Here is a 15,499-nt window from a genome sequence, read left to right on the forward strand (position 1 = left end):
AGACCCCTTCTCTATTTTAAAAATAATAAAATAGGGCCGGGTGCGGTGGCTCACACCTGTAATCCCAGCACTTTGGGAGACTGAGGCGAGTGGATCAGGAGGTCAGGGGTTCAAGACCACCTAGCCAAGATGGTGAAACCCCGTCTCTGCTGAAAACTGCAAAAATTAGCCAGGCGCGGTGGCAGGCGCCTCAAGTCCCAGCTACTCGGGAGGCTGAGGCAGGAGAATCGCTTGAACCCAGGCAGCAGAAGTTGCAGTGAGCCGAGATTGCGCCAATGCACTCCAGCCTGGGTGACGGAGTGAGACTCCATCTTGAAAAAATAATAATAATAATAATAAAATGAAGAAGTAGTTAGCGGTGTCCTTTGGTCCTCAGCTTTGAAGGGCAAGATCTTAATTCAGTTCAACTACAGTTAATCAGAATTTGGAAGACTAATTCAAGTCAGTCAAACTCACAATAGCCCGACACTTAAACCCTGCCAGGGGACATAGCTCTCTAGGATTGCAATGTTCCTAATCCCTTCCTTCTATTAAACTACCTAGAAACTGATTTAGTCATTAGAAATTTCTTGGTATGATGGCTTTTAAACATGCCCACAGTTTTTTTGACAATCGGCTCCTCAAAAGCATAGCCAGGCGCGGTGGCTCACACCTGTAATCCCAGCACTTTGGGAGGCCAAGTCAGGCGGATCATCTGAGATCAGGAGTTCAAGACCAGCCTGGCCAACATGGCGAAACCCGTCTCTACTAAAAATACAAAAATTAGCTCGTCATGCACCTGTAATCCCAGCTACTTGGGAAGCTGAGGCAGGAGAATCGCTTGAACCTGGGAGGTGGAGGTTGCAGTGAGCTGAGAGCGTGCCACTGTACTCGAGCCTGGGCAACAGAGTAAGACTCTATCTCAAAAAAAAAAAAAAAAGAAAGAAAGAAAGAAAAAAAGTCCGGTCACAGTGGCTAATGCCTGTAATCCCAGCACTTTGGGAGGCCGAGGTAGGTGGATCATCTGAGGTCAGGAGTTGAAGACCAGCCTGGCCAACATGGTGAAACTCTGGCTCTACTAAAAATACAAAATTAGCCAGGCATGGTGGTGTGTGCCTGTAATCCCAGCTACTTGGGAGGCTGAGGCAGGAGAATCACTTGAACCTGGGAAGCAGAGGTTGCAGAGAGCTGAGCTGAGATTGAGCCACTGCACTCCAGCCTGAGCGACAGAGCGGAACTATGTCTCCAAAAAAAAAAAAAAAAAAGCTGGAGTTGGGTGTGTATGGTGGTTCATGCCTGTAATCCCAACACTTGGGAAGCCGAGGCAGGTGGATCACTTGAGTCCAGGAATTCCAGACCAGCCTGGGCAACATGACAAAACCCTGTCTCCACAAAATATATATATAAAAAAAAAATTAGCCAGGCATAGTGACACACACCTGTAGTCCCAGCTATTCTAGGAGGCTAAGGTGGGAGGATCGCTTGAGCTCAGGAGGCAGAGGTTGCAGTGAGCCAAGATTGTGCCACTACAGCCTGAGCAACAGAGTGAGACTCTGTCTCAAAAAAAAAAAAGAAAAAAAAAAAAAAAGCTGGAGTCTAATTCTAATTCCCCTCCCATTGAGTGTGGGCTGGACTTCACTGACTTTTTAATAAATAACATGGGACAGAAGTGAGTGTAGTTGATTTCCAAGGCTAGGTCATAAAAGATACTGTGACTTCCACCTTGCCCTCATTTAGATAACTCATTCTGGGAAAGCTAGACGCATAGTAGAGATGTCATGTGGTGAGGCCATTCAAGCAGCCCTATAGAAAGGCCCACATGGTGAGGATCTGAGGCATCCTACCAGTAGTCAGGAGAGAGAACCTTCTTGGAGGTGGAGCTTCCATTCCTGGCAGAACCCTTGACCAAAACCTCATGAACCACCCTGAGGCAAAACCACCCAGCTAAGTCACTCCTGAATTCCTAACCCTCAGAAACAGGGAGATAATGAAGGTTTGTTGTTTTAAGTCATTACACTTTGGGATAATTCGTTATACAGCAAAAGATAACTAATATTCTTGGTGATCAGGACTGTGTCATACTTAGTGTTATTAATCTTCAGGAGTTTCAGCCTAAGTCAGCAGTGTTCCCCACATGGGCCTGCCTTGCTTTCATTCTTCCTCCATTGGGGACTGAATGCCGTAAGACCATTCCAGCCCATCCAAAGCAGGAACCAGAAATGGGGTGGGTTTTGCTGTTGTTTTACTTGGTTTGGTTTGTTTGTCTGTTTGTTTCAGGGAAAGATGACAGAAGGTGCACTGTGGGAGATTCCAACATGATTATTGAATCAAAGACTGTGTGTGTGTGTGATAAGTCTTTATTAGATTCTCTGGGTTCATAAGCCAGTAAAAGGTAAGAACCATCCTCTAAGGAGAAATCTCACAGCTAAGGCTTGCCATGTTAAAGAGTTTGCACTTCCAGGAACGAGGGCACTCACGTCTACCCTGTACTATTCTAGGTGTCTTCCCATCCTGCCGGATGCACGGAGTACATATTTTGCCACCCCTAGCTCTATCCTTTGGGCAGTGCTGAATAAACACTAACAAACTCAGGCTCTGTGGCTGACATTGTCAGCAGAACCCCTGCCCTGCTGTTGCTTAACGCATCTTTATTTTGATTCCCAGTCATGTTACGACACAATCACATTAAGATGTTCTTTCATATTCAGGTTCAGAATATTTGCTCTGCTCACTTGATTGAATTTGGAGACTTCCCAAATCTTTATATGAGCACGTCTCCTGAGTTTATCCAGATTATGTTTTGTACCGTCTGTTGTACAAATGGACCCTGGATGTTAATTAGAAGGGCCTCGCCAGTCTTCAATCACATGTTACTCGTGGGGTTTGTTAAATCAGCTTTTGTCTCAGAGGGGGCTTCGGTGCTTGGATTACACTATATTTGGAATTTGTAGCCTTCTATGCACTGACTTGCCCCACCTTGCTACCTGGCTTCAGAAGTCCAGGATTCTCTAACTTGAGCATCCATCAGAATCACCTGGAGGTCTCCTAAAAACCCAGATTGATGGCGCTCCCTTTGGAGTTTGGATGTGCATATCTGATCAGCTCCCCAGGATGCTCATGCTGCTGACCCACTTTAGGAAGCTCTCCTTTAGGAGTTAGCATGTCTCTGAGCAGACACTGGACCAGTATGTTCTGGAGACCATGCACTTCCCATCCCAGAACAGATGCTGCTCCCTGTTCTCTATCCCCAGCCCCTAGCCACACCTATATGACCACAGTTCTGTTCAACTGGTGCCCCAGCACTGATATCTATGGGCCCTGCTCATCTCAAGTGATCCACATTTTTCTCCCAGGCCTGCCTTGCTTTCGGTCATCCTCAGTTGTGGCCCAAACCCCATAAAACAGCAGCCATTCCTGGCAGGAATCCGAGGTGAGCCAGTTCTTTTCAGGAAAGGTAGCAGAACAGAAGATACTCTGTGGGAAGTTCCGGCCTCACACGTGTACAAGCTCGATGCCCTGGACTCTAAGCTGCTTGAGGGCAGTGTCTCTCTGATTCACCTGTCTCCCTCACAGTCCTGTCATGCAGGATGCCTTGCACATGATGGGTGCTCAGTTTACATTAATAGGCAGGTGAGGCCAGGCACGGTGGCCTGTAATCCCAGCACTTTGGGAGGTGGAGGCGGGCAGATCACCTGAGGTCAGGAGTTCGAGACCAGCCTGGCCAACAAGGTGAAACCACGTCTCTACTAAAAATCCAAAAATTAGCTGGGCATGGTGGCACGCATCTGTAATCCCAGCTACTCGGTAGTCCGAGGCTGGGGAATCGCTTGAATCCGCGAGGTGGAGGTTGCAGTGAGCCAAGACCGTGCCACTGCACTCCAGTCTAGGCGACAGAGTGAGACTCCATCTCAGAAAAAAAAAAAAAAAAAAAAAGCAACAGGTGAATGACTGTTCATACTCCTACTTTCTCCACAAACTTGCACAAATGTGTCTGTATCTAGACGTCTGTAAACCTGCTAACACCCACACACATTTTCTATTAGTTAGGATTAGGTTTGGCTGTAAGACACAGAAACCTCCAAAGAGCAGTGGCTTAGATAAGAAAGAAATGTGTTTCTCTCACATAAACGAAGTAGTTGGGAGAGAACAACACAGCCTTGGTATTGTGGTTCCACAAACTTGTTAGGTACCCAGGCTCCTATTTTGCTCCCTCACAGCCTTCACTGCACAGCTGCCACTTCATGGTCTAAGATAGCTGCTCAGGCTCCAGCCCTTATGTTCACATTCCAGCCACCAGGAAAGAGACAAAAAGGGGTATCCCATTTCCCTACAGGTGCACTTCCAAGGAGTCTCTTATACCACTTCTGCTTACACCTCATTGGCCAAAACTTAACCACATGGTCATGCCTAGCAGCAAAGAAGGCTAGAAAATATAGCCTTATGACTGGCTAAACGTCATGGTTGCTTTTCCACATGAGAAGGAATAAAGGATAAAAGGAGGGAAACTGGCATATCCTACCTCACACCAGTAGGAGGCAGACGAAAGAAAAGAGAAGTTGGTTCCCAGTACAGGAATGGCAGGGAAGCTGTGGCTGGAAGAACAGGGGTGGAGGATGGCCAACAGGCCACAGAGAGATGGGCAGGTCCCCCTGGCTGGGGTCAGGAAGGGCTTGCAGGAGGGTTTACTGCTCACTGTCTCTCTCTCTCTCTCTCTCTCTCTCTCTCTGTCTCTCTCTCTGTCTGTCTATCTCTCTCCATCTCTCTCATCACACACATATACACTCAGTCTTGCTGAGGGAGAATTCTGAGAAGGTGGAGTTCTCTGTAGGGAAGGGATACATATTTCCTACTAGTCATGTTTCCCTGAAAATGGGACTTCTGTTAATAATACTCCTGGCCTCTCTCTACCTGGGGAAGAGGAAACGTGAGTTACCTGAGAGAAGCTGGGAAGAAAGAACCAAGCATACATGATTTAGCCCCCTCTCCTCTTTAGGAGCCAGCTGGTCCACCAGAAGTCTGTGTTCTGCCTGTCCCTGCAGCACGGAGGGCTGGGCTTTATACCTGTGCCAAGGACACCAAGGGCAGCATCAGCAAGTCCGTGTTGTCTCCCAAATAAGTGGTGTTCTCCAACAAGCTTTTAGCAGTAATAAAGCTGACATTTTTATTCTCATAGGTCCCTTGTCTCTTTTTCAATGATTTAGATTTAAGCAGGAAAGCCTGGGTTCCTTTTGTGCGTGTGTGACAGGGTCTCTGTCGCTCAGGATGGAGTGCAGTGGCGCGATCAAAGTTCACTGCAGCCTTGACCTCAAGCAATCCTCCCACCTCAGCCTCCAAGTAGCTGGGATCACAGGCATGCATCACCATGCCCAGCGAATTTTTTTTTTCTAGACACGGTCTCACTATGTCACTCAGGCTGGTCTAGAACTCCTGGCCTCAAGTAATTCTTCTGCCTCCGCCTCCCAAAGTGCTGGGATTACAGGTATGAGCCACCATACCTTGCCTTTTTTTTGACATGGAGTCTGACTCTGTCACCCAGGCTGGAGTGCAGTGGCACGATCTCAACTCACTGCAACCTCCACCTCCTGGGTTCAAGCGATTCTCCTGCCTCAGCCTCCAGAGTAGCTAGGATTACAGACGTGCGCCACCACACCTGGCTAATTTTTGCATTTTTAGTAGAGACAAGTTTTCACCATGGGCTCCAGTTTCACCATGTTGGCCAGGCTGGTCTTGAACACCTGACCTCAAGTGATCCGCCCACCTTGGCCTCCCAAAGTGCTGGGATTACAGGCACGAGCCACTGCACCTGGCCTCTTTTTTTTTTTTTTTTTTTTTTTAAGAGACAAGTTCTCACTGTCGCCCAGGCTGGAGTGCACTGGTGCAATCCTTCCACATTAGTTTCCTGAGTAGCTGGGACTACAGGCACATGCCACTGTGCCAAGCTAATATTTTTTGGAAATGGGGTCTCCTTATGTTGCCCAGGCTGGTCTCAACTCCTGGCCTTAAACAATCCTCCCGCCTTGGCCTCCGAAAGTGATTTATTCCTAAAACTCCAACAGCCTCTTTCCCCACCAGCCCCATACTAGAGACCCCTACTGCACCTTCCCATCCCCCGCAGATGAGCAGAATAACTGGCGCCTCTGTTGTAATGAGAGTTCAGGTGCCCATGCCATCTCGGGACCGTTCTTCCCTGACTCCCCAGGTCCCTTCTGAAGGCAAGAACCACAGGGAGAACAGAGAATGCTAAAAGGTGAGCTCATTCCCTCTGTGGCATCAATACCTGACGCTTGGTCCTATCCTGAACATAAACTCTGCACGTGGCAAAGAAGGCAAAGGCAAGGGGCACTATGAGAATGACAAGGCGAAGCGACAGGCAGAGACAGGCCCGAGGGCTCCAGTGGCAAGCTTACACACTGCACAGATTTTGGAACAAGTTCTTTCATGTTATCAAGCCCACCTGTCTCTCCTGCTTAGAAAAAGTCAGGTCCGGGACATGGCCATGTTAATTCTGGGCTGAGGGTAACAAGATTTTGACTCCCAAACTCTCAGGCCCCTTTATGGCTGTGCCCAGGCATTGGGAAAAAGAGGTGATGAATGAGGTGCTTCCAAGGCTTGCCAGAGATATGTGTGCTAGGGCTGCAGTGGACTGGGGCTGGGATCCTGGTCAGTAAGCTGGGATGGTGACCCAGTCTGAGGTGGAATGTGTGGCCCTGATTCATAGGCAGGTGACATTTATAGAAAAGATTAGGCACCTCCCAGGCTGAACACTCTGTCACTGAGCCCATCCACCCTCACCCTCGGCCTCAACGCTCCTTGCCATAGCTGGGGGGCAGGGGTGGAAGGGTGACCTTCCAACATCCTGACCCATGTATAGAAGAAAGTAACTCAGGGAGGCCGGGCACGGTGGCTCACGCCTGTAATCCCAGCACTTTGGGAGGCCGAGGCGGGCAGATCACAAGGTCAGGAGATCGAGACCATCCTGGCTAACATGGTGAAACCCCGTCTCTACTAAAAATACAAAAAATTAGCCGGGCGTGGTGGCAGGCACCTGTAGTCCCAACTACTCGGGAGGCTGAGGCAGGAGAATGGCGTGAACCCGGGAGGTGGAGCTTGCAGTGAGCCGAGGTCGCGCCACTGCACTCCAGCCTGGGCAACAGAGTGAGATTCCGTCTCAACAGAAAAAAAAAAAAAAGAAAAAGTAACTCAGGGAGCTTCCTGGCCAAACAGACACCGCTCCTCAGCCCAATGCTCCTGATGGGGTGCTCCCATCCCCAGTCCTGCCCAGCTTCTGCCTTTGCCATGTCCCCCTGTTCCCTTCCTGTGTCAGTACTGTCCTCTCCCCGCCCATCGTCACTTGCTCCAGGGAACTCTGGCCCAAAAGAGGCCAGCTGGCCCAAAGCGCCTGAAATGCTGGCAAGGGACAGAGCCCTTGGCACGGTCCCTGTGGAGGGTCAGGCTGGGTCATGGCTCCAAGTGCAGGCAGAGGAGAGAGCCCTAGAGATTCAGGCTCTGAGTTGCCCCCAGGGCCAGTTGCACCAGGCTGGCTCCTTCTGCCCAGTCCACTGTATCCATGTTGAAGACAGGCTGGTTTCTTGTGGGAAAGGGGCAATAAAAAGGAGAGGAGAGGAGGGAATGGGAGAAGGGAGAAGCTAGAGAGAAAGAAAGAAAAGGAAGGGCAAGAGAAGCTTGATCAAGGAAATTTTAAAACCCAACAGAGATGAAGAGGAGGGAGGAAGGAAACATCAGAAACATCAGTAGACAGAGTTCTTTTTCTTTTCTTTTTCTTTCTTTCTTTCTTTCTTTCTTTTTTTTTCGAGACCGGGTCTCCTTCTGTTGCCCAGGCTGGAGTGCAGTCACTCAGTCTCGACTCACTGCAGCCCCGACCTCCTGGGCTCAAGCAATCCTCCTACCTCAGCCTCCCCACCACACCCAGCTAAATTTTGTATTTTTTGGCAGATATGGGGTTTCAACGTGTTGCCCAAGCTGGTCTCAAACTCCTGAGCACAAGCAATCCACCCGCCTTGGCTTCCCAAAGTGCTGGGATTACAAGAGTATGAACCACTGCACCCAGTCTGACAGAGTTCTTTTTTTGTTTGTTTTGTGTTTTGTTTTGTTTTGTTCTGGTTTTTTTTTTGAGACGGAGTCTCACTCTGTTGCCCAGGCTGGAGTGCAATGGCACGATCTCGCCTCAGAGCAACCTCCGCCTCCCGGGTTCAAGTGATTCTCCCCCCTCAGCCTCTGGAGTAGCTGGGATTACAGTCTCCCACCATCATGCCTGGCTAATTTTTGTAGAGATGGGGTTTCACCAAGTTGGCCAAGCTGGTCTTGAACTCCTAACCTCAGGTGATCCACCCGCTTTGGCCTCCCAAACTGCTGGGATTACAGGCTGGAGCCAGCGTGCCTGGCCCCTGACAGAGTTCTAAGCATGTGGGAAGCATGCGAAGTCCACGCAAGTCCCTGGGCTGGGCTGCTAGCCTCCCTGCTTGGTACCTGGTGGCTGTTCCCCAGGAGGGCAGATAGACTCCCTGCTATCTGCCCTCTTGGCATTGTGAGCTCCCTGGCCCATCCCTAGGCTGCACTGCACTTCCCAGTCAGGGCAGTGCCTGGACCCTCCAAATACAGCTCCTGCCACGGCCTCTTCCGAATCCTAGGGGCAAACGGGGCACTGATGCACTTAGCTCAGCCCTCACACTCTCCTGCCACCGACCCTGAGAAGGGGCAGCTGGTACCAGAGAGTCTCTGAGCTGAACCTGGGCTCATTCTGCAAGATCCTTCCTAGGGAGACTGGCATGCAGGCAAGGGGATCAGCTCCTGAAGGCCCCCAGACTCCCATAGGAGGGGAGGGGACTCCAGGGATAGGCAGAGGGAAGGCTCCTGGGGGAGTCAGTTGCCCTCCAGAGCCCAGGCTTACGGGTGGGCTGAGCAGATGGAGCCACTGCCTGATGCTGTCTCCCCATGCCCTGACTCCAAGTGACCCCACTGGCTGCTGCCCCTTTGGCTCCAGCCATGGATGGGTCCCAGCCTTTGACTGGCTGCACTTCATTGGATTTGATGGTTACTTTTTGGGGTCAACTTGACTGGATTGAGGGACACCTAGATAGCTGGTAAAGCAGTGTCTTGTGAGGCTGCTTCCAGAGGAGACTGGCGTATGCGTTGGTAGGCTGAGTGGGGAAGACGCCCTGTCAATATGGGAGGGTACCATCCAATCAGCTGGGAGCCTCGGTAGGACAAAAAGGCAGAGGAAGGGCAAATTTGCTGTCTCTCTCCTGGAGCTGGGACAGCCTTCTTCTCCTGCCCTTGGACATCAGAAGTCTAAGGGTCTTGACCTTCAGATGCTGGGACTTGCACCAGCAGCCCCCCAGGTTCTCAGGCCTTCAGTCTCAGACTGAGTCACACCTTCAGCTCCCCTGGTTCAGAGGCTTTCAGATTTGAATTGAGCCATGCTCCCAGCAGCCCCAGGTCTCCAGGCGGCCTGTCGTAGGACTTCTCAGGCCTCCATAATCACGTGGAGCCAATTCACCTAATAAATCCCTTCTCATCTATCTGTCTGTCTCCTATCTATCTATCTATCTATCTATCTACCTGCATGCTATAGGTTCTGTCTCTCTGGAGAACCCTAATACGGTTGGGATGCAAATTGGAAGGCACACCACCTGTTAAGTAGTCCTGCTGAAAGAATCAATCCTAAATCTTATCAAGACTTGAGATCCAGGCGGGGCGCAGTGGCTCAGGCCTGTAATCCCGGCACTTTGGGAGGCTGAGGCAGGCAGATCACTTGAGGTCAGGAGTTCAAGACCAGCCTGGACAACATGGTGAGACCCCGTCTCTACTAAAATACAAAAATTCGCTGGGCACGTTGGCTCATGCCTATAATCCCAGCACTTTGGGAGGTGGCTGGATCACCTGAGGTCAGGAGTTCGAGACCAGCCTGGCCTACTAAAAATACAAAAATTAGCCGGGCGTAGTGGTGTACACTTGTAATCCCAGCTACTTGGGAGGCTGAGGCAGGAGAATTGCTTGAACCTGGGAGGCAGAGGTTGCAGTGAGCCAAGATGGTGCCATTGCACTCCAGCCTGGGCGACAAGAGCAAAGACTTCATCTCAAAAAAATAAAAAATAAAAATAAAAAAATTAGGCAGGGCATGGTGGTTCACGCCCGTAATCCCAGCACTTTGGGAGGCCGAGGTGGGCAGATCATGAGGTCAGGAGTTCAAGACCAGCCTAGTCAACATGGTGAAACCCCGTCTCTACTAAAAATACAAATATTAGCCAGGTGTGGTGGCGCACACCTGTAATCCCAGCTACTCGGGGGGCTGAGGCAGGATAATTGCTTGAACCCGGGAGGCAGGGGTTGCAGTAAGCCGAGATCGCACCATTGCACTCCAGCTGTGGGCGACAGAGCAAGACTCCATCTCGAAAAAAATAATAATACAAAATTAGCCGGGCATGGTGGTGTGCGCCTGTGGTCCAGATGAGGCAGGAGAATAGCCTGAACCCAGGAGGTGGAGGCTGCAGTGAGTTGAGATTGTGCCACTGCACTCCAGTCTGGGGAACAGAGTGAGACCCTGTCTCAAAAAAAAAAAAAAAGAGTTCAGAACAGTGTGGATACTGTGCTGCCTTTTATATCAGAGCAGGAAAAAATATATATATTTGCTTTTGTTTATTTTGCCTAAAGAAACACAAGAAACTAAGCCTGGTGAGAGAATGGGTGGGATGGGAAAGAGGACAGTGGAAAACAGAGGTGGATACAAGCCTTTCGAATGTGTTCCTTTTCATACTTTTTGAATTTTTGAAATGTGATTGTATATAGATTCACATTTTAATTTTAAATGTAATTAAAATTTAAAATTCATTAGGGCACTACTCTCTCATCCTGTACTATGGGCTCTACCCTTTTTTGCTTGTTTGTTTTTGTTTTGTTTTGAAGAGACAGAGTCTCGCTGTTTTCCCCAGGCTGGTCTAGAACTCCTGGGCTCTAGCGCCCCGCCTGGGCCTCCCAGAATGCGGGACTACAGGCGCCGCCACCACCCGGCCTCTACTCTAAATGCATAGAGGCCAGGATGACCCAAGGTCACCAGCGGCCCATGCTGCCTGGCAGGGGCTTGAGGCCGGGAGGGGACCCTGCAGACAGGCGAGACCATGTGTGATCTATGGGAAGCAACTAAACCGGCGTATTCGCGGCAGGGGAGCTCTGTGCCGTCCCGCGGCCCCACCCTGCTCCGCCATGGGAAGCCGTAGCTTGGCGGGGCCCACAGTGACGCGAGGGACTCCGAGGGCACCCGGGCCGGGGTGGACACGGGAGTGGGACCGGGCGCGGCCGGCAGGGGGCAGCAGCGCCGCGCCGCCCGCGCAGTTCCACAGGTGCGCCGAGCCTGGGGCCATCGCCTCCCTCCGGCCGCCGTCCCCAGCGAATCGCCGCCTGCGTTCTGCCGTTTCCCCGCCACCGCAGCCACCCGGGGCTCGGGGGGCCGCAGCCATCCGCAAGCCGCGGGGCGGCGGGACCGGGCGGGCCGCTAGGGACGCCGGACGAAGGGAGCCCGCGGGCGGGGTCTGGGCGCCTACATCTTTGCTCCCAGGGAGGGAAGGGACAGGAAACTGAAGCTGTTTCCGGGGCTGACCCCGGCCAGAGAGAGCAGGGCTCGGGAGAGTCGGCGCGTCCCGGAGGCGGCGCCCCCTGGAGGCCGGTGTGCTTTGGCTCTGCAGCGGGGGAGATTAGGGGTGGAGGCCGACCGATCCCACTCAGCCAGGACTGGCAGGCGCCGGGAGCTCACTGGGAGGCAAGTGCCGACCCCCGAAACCCACTCCAGACAAGCGAAGAAAACAGCTCTGTGTCCCAGGACGAGCACATACCTACTGTCACCCACTGTGCGACCTGGAAGAGTTACTGACCCTCTCTGGGCCTTAATCAGTCATCAGAAACACAAACGCGTAGATAAGATGGTCTTTAGGCCTCTCCCAGCTCTGCTATTCTGTGAATCTAAGAAACTCTAGTCCCTCCACCAGTCCCCACCCCGGGCTGGCTTCGCTTCAGGGAGGCCTGGCTGAGCTGGGGCCCTCATCCAAGGTCTTTGCACGATTCCTCAGCAAAGGTGTTTTGGAAGGCTGGGTCCCACCCCTTCCCGGCGGAGGAAGAGGCTATTGGCTAAAAAGCCTGGACTAATTCAAAACCAGCAGCTCGGCCCTGGTTTTTTCGGAGCACAGCCAAACCCAAATCACACCTCTGCACCTACCTAGCTCCAGAGATCTAGGCAGCATTTACAGCCCCCAAATGTTATTTTTACACCCTTTCCAGGCAGGGAAGGACAGAGGAGGATAAGCTATTTTTAGGATGACTGCTATTTAAAGTAACATACTGGCCTGGCAAGGTGGCTCTGGCCTGTAATCCCAGTGCCTTGGGAGATACAGGCAGGAGAATCACTTGAGGCCAAGAGTTCAATACTAGCCTGGGCAACAAAAGGAGACCCCCATCTCTATTAAACAGCCGGGCGTGGTGGTGCGCGCCTGTCGTCCCAACTACTGGAGAGGCAGGCTGAGGCGGGAGGGTCCCTTGAGCCCAGGAGTTCAAGATTATAGTGAGCTATGATCACAGCACTGCCCTCCAGGCTGGGCAGTGAGACCCTGTCTCAAAACAATAAATTAAGTAACCTAGACTATGTATGTGAAAATAATATTTCCAACCCTAGCATGCTGACTTCATCTGAGCTTACAGATGCATTTTCATACAGTCCTCCCCAAGGGATCAATTCCTGTGAGAGCCGAGGATGGCACCAGTCATTGAAATCCTGACCATGGGAAAGGGTCATTTGGGATTCCGGAATGGGTGGCTGAAGCAGTTTACAGAATCGCGTTCTGGTGAGCTTTAAGAATGGAACAGGCGCCGGGTGCGGTGGCTCACGGCTGTAATCCCAGCACTTTGGGAGGCCGAGGCAGCCAGATCACTTGAGGTCAGGAGGTCGAGATCAGCCTGGCCAACATGGTGAAGCCCCGACTTTACTAAAAATACAAAAATTAGCCAGGTGTGATGGCGCGTGCCTGTAATCCCAGCTACTAGGGAGGCTGAGGCAGGAGAATCACTTGAACTGGGATGGTGGAGGTTGCAGTGAGCCGAGATCGTGCTACTACACTCCAGCCTGGGCGACAGAGTGAGACTCAGTCTCAAAAAAAAAGAAAAGAAAAAGAAACAGGGACATCTTCCTGAGGAAGGCTCGGGCTGCTCTTCCTGAAGATGAGGCTGGTTGCATAGTCTTTCAAGGTCCCTCGCAAGCTGAGGCTCCTGCAAGTTTTCTCTTTTCAGCTAGTCTTTTCAAACGAACACACCTCCACCTCGCTTTCCTCCTTCCAAATGAAGAGCTGATCTAGAGCAGGCGCAGATCCAGATTTTGGGGCAGTCCTGAGGTTTATACATATTTGAAGGGTCTTCTTAAGGAAAAAAGAATAAAATCTGACTAACACACATTTCCTCTGAAATGGCAGCTTCGGGAGCGCTGCTAAGGTGGCCGAGCCCTCCATTCCAGTGGTCACTTCCAGTCTAACAATTCCATCGTTTTCTCTCCTTTTTTCAGCTCTTTCCCTCTTCCTGCCCATTTTTTTTATTTGTTTTGTTTTGGATGCTTGTTTGTTTGTTTTTGAGACGGAGTCTCGCCCAGGCTGGAGTGCAGTGGCATGATCTTGGCTCACTGCAACCTCCGCCTCCTGTGTTTAAGCGATTCTCCTGCCTCAGCCTCTTGAGTAGCTGGGATTACAGGTGCCCGCCACCATGTCTGGCTAATTTTTTTTATTTTTAGTAGGGACGGGGTTTCACCATGTTGGCCAGGCTGGTTTCGAACTCTTGACCTCAAGTGATCCACCCGCCTCAGCCTCTCAAAGTGCTAGGATTGCAGGGATGAGCTACCATGCCTGGCCATAATATTCCCATTTTAATATGCATAAATTGTATTTCTGTGTCTACACACACACACACTCCAGTAACAATGAGCACATCTAGTGCCTAGATCAGGACTACTAAATATTATTCTCTACTGAAAGGAACAGAGCTCCCTGGAGAAATGGCTGAGCTCAGGCATGACACAGGGAAAGTACAAAATGAATGTAGAACATTTTATTGCATAAGGAAGAATGGCCAGATGCAGTGGTTCACACCTATAATCCCAGCACTTTGGGAGGCTGAGGTGGGCAGATTGCTTGAGCTCAGGAGTTTGAGACCAGCCTGGGCAACATGGCAAAACCCCATCTCTACAAAAAATACAAAAATTAGCCAGACGTGGTGGTACGTGCTTGTAGTCCCAACTACTAGGGAGGGTGAGGTAGGAGGATCTCTTGAGCCTGTGGGGTCAAGGCTGCAATAAGCTGTGATGGTGCCACTGTACTCCAGCCTGGGGGATGGAGCAAGACCCTGTCACAAAAAAAAAAAAAGGAAAAAGTAAGAAAGTTCTCAATTATAGAACTTTATCAGCAGCCAGCTTAACAGGGCTCCCATGGCCAGATCTGGAATAGTGTAAGCATCACAATAAATAGTGCTAGTAATGGATTATAGCTCATTGAATACAACCTGAATCCCTGAGTCATACTGCTAGAAGGAAAAAAGGGGCCGGGCACAGTGGCTCACACCTATAATCCCAGCACTTTGGGAGGCCGAGGCGTGCGGATCGCCTGAGGTCAGGAGTTCGAGACCAGCTGGCCAACATGGTGAAACCCTGTCTCTACCAAAAATACAAAAATTAGCTAGGCGTGGTGGTAGGCGCCTGAAGTCTCAGCTACTTGGGAGGCTGACGCAGGAGAATCACTTGAACCTGGGAGGTGGAGGTTGCAGTGAGCCGAGACTGCACCATTGCACTCTAGCTTGGGCATCAAGAGCAAAACTCTGTCTCAAAAAAAAAAAAAAAAAAGGAAAAAAGGAAGCTGGGAGGGAAGGAATTGTTCTTCCTTGCAGCAAAATGGCAACTAATATGGAAGAAATGGTAGAATTAGAAAATCACCATTTTGGCCAGGCACAGTGGATCACGCCTATAATCCCAATGCTTTGGGAGGCTGAGGTGAGAGGATTGCTTGAGCCCAGGTGTTTGAGCCATATTGGGCAACATAGTGAGACTTTGTTTGTATCAAAAAAAAGTTTTAATTAGCTGGTTGCGGTGATGCATACCTGTAGTCCCAGCTACTTGAGACGCTGAGGCTGGAGGATTACTTGAGCCCAACAGGTCAAAGCTGCAGTGAGTCGTGATCATACCACTGCACTCTAGCCTGGGTGACAGAGCGAGACCCAGAAAAAGAAAAAAAAAAAAAAAGAAGGAAGGAAGGAAAAAAAAATCACCATTTGATGGTTGTATTTTCCAAAATATTTTCCAACGACTTCTCTTATCCTATATATTCTTTTTTATAATGTGACTTTGACAATCTTCTATCAAAAGTTGGGATCTCTGTCTCCTCCGCTTAAAACCAGGAGGTGTTTTTTGTTACTGTTGGGACCAACGAAGTATGGCAGAAATAATGCCATGTGACTTCCAGAATCTTCCATTTATTCCGTGGAA

The sequence above is a fragment of the Pan troglodytes genome, chromosome 23 (assembly GCF_028858775.2).
Source record: "Pan troglodytes isolate AG18354 chromosome 23, NHGRI_mPanTro3-v2.0_pri, whole genome shotgun sequence".
Taxonomy (NCBI): Eukaryota; Metazoa; Chordata; class Mammalia; order Primates; family Hominidae; genus Pan; species Pan troglodytes.